Source organism: Otolemur garnettii, unplaced genomic scaffold, assembly GCF_000181295.1.
Source record: "Otolemur garnettii isolate 467f Iridium unplaced genomic scaffold, OtoGar3 scaffold00031, whole genome shotgun sequence".
In the NCBI taxonomy this organism is placed as follows: domain Eukaryota; kingdom Metazoa; phylum Chordata; class Mammalia; order Primates; family Galagidae; genus Otolemur; species Otolemur garnettii.
Window position 1 is genome coordinate 3188508 of NW_003852426.1, and position 5125 is coordinate 3193632.

General features: G+C 36.3%; 1 non-coding gene across 1 annotated transcript; it reads right to left on the reverse strand.

The window, feature by feature from the left end:
• Positions 1-2772: 2772 nt before the first annotated feature.
• Positions 2773-2909, reverse strand: LOC111725127. The gene has a single exon (XR_002773268.1). It is a non-coding gene; the product is annotated as a U8 small nucleolar RNA (small nucleolar RNA).
• Between the last annotated feature and the right edge of the window lie 2216 nt (positions 2910-5125).

Sequence of the window (5125 nt, forward strand, 5' to 3'; positions counted from 1 at the left end):
GCATCAGGAAGCTGAAAAGACTTCAGTCTATTTAAATTTATTGTCTTTTCCTCCTTTTACATTTATTTTTAAAATTTGCTTTTTTCATTTTCTCTATATTGTCTGCATTACCTTGAGTAGGCCTTTTAGAAACTACAAAGCACTTCAGAACTAAAATGCTGCCTTTAAAATTCTTTCTCTGTTACTTTAGAAAGTTCTTCTATATTGTTGTATAAGCCATTCATGACTTACTGGGGGAATATCTTTTTTCTGTACTTTTTTTTTTTTAGAGACAGGATCTTGCTCTGTCATCTAGGCTAGAGTGCAGTGGGGCATTATAGTTCACTATAACTGCCAATTCTGTGCTCAAGCTGATCTTCCTGTGCCAACTATTTAAAAAAAAAAATAGCCCTGGAGAATTCTCAGAGGGTAGAAACTGTGAAGCATGAGTCTATCTCTAAAACTGTTGCTCTTAAGGCAACAGACATTCAGGACAAGGAAGAAGCTCTCTAGATTCTGTAGAAGATCAAGGAACACAGAAGTGAAAAAATTGATAAGGTACTCACCACAGGGGCCAGGATATTGTACTAAAAATAGAAACAAACAAGTTATTGTGGCCGCTGAACATAAAAAGTACTGGTACTATTGATGTTTTCCAGAGGAGGGAAGTGCAAACAATTTTCTCAGGAATAACTAAATCTGCATTCAGGTCCTGCTACTGGACTATATAGCCTCTCCATAAGAGTCACATCTACCTCTAGAAGACTTGTAACTGTTTTCATTAGAAGGATAACCACTTAATTCTAGCTTTTCATCATAGGTGCTGGAGGTGAAATTCTTAGTTATATTACTTTTTTTATCTTCCCTCATTCTTTCTTCCTCCTGTCACTCTTGTTTCACTCTTCTAATCATCTTTCTTTTATGCTTTTGCCCATTTTTTACATCCTTCTCCAGATCTCTCTCTTACATCTTTACTTTGGAAGACTCTTATGATAATTATTGACAAACTGCTATAATCATTAGAAATATGCCGATTATGAACTTTAAGGTAATGTGATTTCCATAAAATATGATTGGTTGCTTAGAGAGATGGTTAGGATATAGCAAAATGAAAGTCTGAAAGTCCAAATAATGTGATTTTCAGCTTCCTTTTGAGTCAGAGTGTCACTCTGTCGTGCTGGCTGGAGTGCAGTGGTGTCATCACAGCTCATTGCAACTAAGACTGCTGGGCTCCAGCAATCTTCCTGTGTCTACCTCCTGAACAGCTAATGTGTGCCACCATGCCCAGCTAATTTTTCTACATTTTGTAGAGATAGGGTCTAGCTTTTGCTTAGGCTGGTCTAGAACTCCTGACTTTAAGCAATCCTCTTGCCTCAGCTTCCCAAAGTGTTAGGATTACAGGTATGAGACACTATGCCTGGCCATTTCCAACCTCTTTAACTCAGAAATGTAAATAGTTGTAGCCAAAGTCCTTTAGACATAAGAGGAAGCCACTAGAGATAAGTGGATATAGATATATATATACAACTTACAGAGAGGTCCTGTAGTTTGCACTAAAAAGAAATTCAAATTGTCATATTAGTGTGATTATTTGATTGAAGAATATCGTTTTTATTAATTTTTTTCTAGGGATGAGGCTTTATGGGGTAGAATAGAGGAGAGGAAGTAATAGCAGTTATGAGATCAATAGGAAGAACTAATCCCACTAGGTTAACTGTAGAGCAAAAGGGATATTTAGCATTTAGTACAGTATTTCAGCCTGAAATATAGGTTTCTATAAGATCCTTTTCAACCTAGGAGATATTAGGGAAAGGTGAAACTTTGTTATCAGGTGTTGATATTAGGGATCAATATTATTTCAGGAAAAGGCAAACCCCTTTTTGTCAGTAAAATAGAAGATACTGCTTTCTTAGGGGACTGCTTGTGTACTAAAAGCTTTATTTTTGACCAAATATGTTTCAGGGGTAGGCATTAGGGTAGGAGGCAATGATCTATTTCCCCCTTCTTGTAACTTCCAGCTATTGGGTACTGACAGAGTGGTTACTGCTGCTTTGACTAGCTTTAGTGTCTATAAGCAAAGGGCCAAGAAAACTTTCAATTTTTAATGAGAAGTTAGCTGTCAATTGATTTTCTAGCTCTTATCCCGTGGTGACTTGATGAAGATTGAAAGCCTGGCCAGGCATGGTGACTAAAAAAAAAAAAAAAGATTGAAAGCCTGTTACTTGGTGTCATTACTTATGTAAGAATGATCCTTGATTAGTAAACTCTGTCTGAAGTGGGAGAAGTATAAATAGTTAAGAAGCCATAGCTTTGGGTTTCCCTGAGGGTGGTGACTCATATTTGAGCGTATTCCTTAGGGGATTCTTGCAGGTAATGTGTATGGGGTTCTTATAGGAGATTTTAGCTCCTAGGGACCTGTGTGGCTTCTAAGCCAGGGAAGCCCCACACTCAACTGATGGGAGGCCAAAGAGAATAGTTCTTAGGTGGCTATGTGGATACTTGCATAGATCATAGAGTAGTGAGGGCTACTCCTACAGAAGAGGGATGGCTGATAGTGCCCTGTTGGCAAGGCCCTATTGTGCATAGGTGCACAGGCGGGCTATGATAATCTTGTGAATCTGCATGGTTAGATGAATCACAAAAGACAACCCCTGGGCATTGCAGTGTCTTTCTTTTCCATAGTCCCTTACTACAAGGGCACTCACCATGTTAAATATCCCAGTCAGGACCCATAAGCCTTAAATCTTTTTAAACATTTTTTTATTTTTATTTTTAAACAGATCATCGGGAAGAATCAGATAAGAGCAACCAGGGTGTTGCAAGTCCTGGTTATGCAGAGACGTATAATCACGTATCATGTGAGCTCCAATCATCATTTTCTAATCTGTTCTCCATAAGGAGAAATAGGTAAGGATTATCCCACTTGATGACTATAAGTCTTAAATCTTTAACTCTGAATTTTTTTCTGTGTAAAACAGCTAGAAGGTATTTTGCTAGCTCTGAATATCCTGGGCTATGAGCCATGGGCAAGTTAGAAATTTAGGTATTTTTAAAGTAATTTAATATTTGCTTTGACTATAACTGTAAATACATGCCTTTGATTCCTGAAGTAGAACTCTTAGAACATCTGCCCTCTTGACCTAAGTTACTAAATCTTGGATAGGTTATCACTTCAAATTTTGTTTTGTTTCTTCAGTTCTCCTATTGTTTTTTCCCTCCTTTCCACTCTTAGTTTGTAACTTCTTGTACCCTTGCTTTACTTCCCTATCTCAGCTGTATTTATGCCCATTTATCCTTCTTTTTTCTCCTGTGTGCCAATTCACTTAATCTTTCTTCTTTCAATTTTCTTCCCATTTTTGTTCTTTCAAAATTTTCTTCAACTTATCTCTCCTTAACCTGCATCTTCATTCTCTTTACTCCTTGTATTGCTCTTTCTCTCATTGTCTTTCCCTATAGGCCTTTTTAACCCTTTTATCTCAAATTAGAAGTTCATTTTATTCATTTTTAGTAATCTATTACGACATCCAAAAATGGTAGTGGAAAGAACTAGGAATCTATGAAACTTTAGGTCTTAATTTTATTATTAACTACCTCATTTTTCCTCCTCCTCCTTTCTCCTTTTTCATTTTTTTTTTTTAAAGAAATGACTCCTAACCCTCTGTTTCCTTATCTTTAAATATGTGTATTATTCCTGTCTTACCTACTGCCATTGGAATGTTGTGTAGATCCAACAGTAAATGCACATGTGATTAGAAAAACATTATTAAGACATTATTAATAACATTATTAATAACTCAAAAAACATGGCTAGGTACAGATATAGGTCTCTTATTCATTCTGTCACATGAATATGGAGGAAACTCAAATCATGTTACTTTAGCTTTGTAATTTAAAAAATTCCTAATTTTTGTTAGTAATGTTATAATCCAGTATGTGAAACAAGCTATTTGTACACGGATGGGTTTTAGTTTATAAACATGTAATTGTGAGCAATTATCTCTTAGAACCTACTCATTTTGTGAATAATTTTTCTATGGAAAAGTATAATAAGGCAAGTTGCTAACAGTTGGTGAAAATAAAACCTAACTGTTTTGCAGACAACTTTTCAGAGCAATTAAAATGAAAGATAACTTAAAATTTTTACTAGTTTACAAAGTGAAGGTAATCTAATCATGGAAAAAGAAGGTCTTTATCTTATGTATGTTGGCTCTAAAGAGCTAGATATGTATACTTAATGGAAATAGGTCAGGAAAGACCATATCTCTGGCAGGTACTTTTTCACCTTGCATTTCAGCTTCATAGTTAATATCTTTTTATTGCAGAAACAGGGTGAATCCAACCTAGAGGAGTTCTGGGTGGGGTTATAAGGTGGCAGAAGCACTGGATCCCTGAATCTGTGGGCACAAATCATTAAAATAAAAAAAGACTGACATTCTAAGTATTCTGAAGAACCAAAAGGCATTGAAATTGAGACTCAGATGACTTACCGATGGTTTTTTGAGAGAGCTCTGAACACACAAACAAACAAGAAATAAAAGAAATTAGTGGGTGATTTCAGGCTCTGGAGACCTTATTTCTTATTTATGTACTTTCCTTACTAAGAAGCTGCATCACTAAGCTCATGGTCAGCTGCAGTTGGGTAGTAGAAATGTTGACTTTTTAGCTGGGATGCTATGGCAAATAGCATGGCCTAATACATGTAAAAGGCCTCTCCATTTAAAGCAGCAGTTCTGCAACCTGTGGGTCATGACCCCTTTGGGGGGTGGAATGACCCTTTCACAGGGGTTGCTTAAGACCATCGGAAAACACATATTTCAGTTATGAAGTAGCAAAACCTGAAGTAGCAATGAAAGTAATAATAATTTTATGATTGGGGGTCACCACAACATGAGGAACTGTATTAAAGGGTTGTGGCATTAGGAAAGTTGAGAACCACTGATTTAAAGGATCCACTGAGAGGGTAGCTGCAAAGGTACTAAGCAGAGGTCACCCTTTGGACCATTTAAACCCACCTAGGGGATTAGGAAAATCCTTATCCATTTAAATTTTCTGTTCTTCCTTTCTCCTATTATTTCACTACTTGCCATCTCTTGTTTTTAAAATTATTTATTTATTTATTTATTTATTTTTCAGTTTTTGGCCAGGG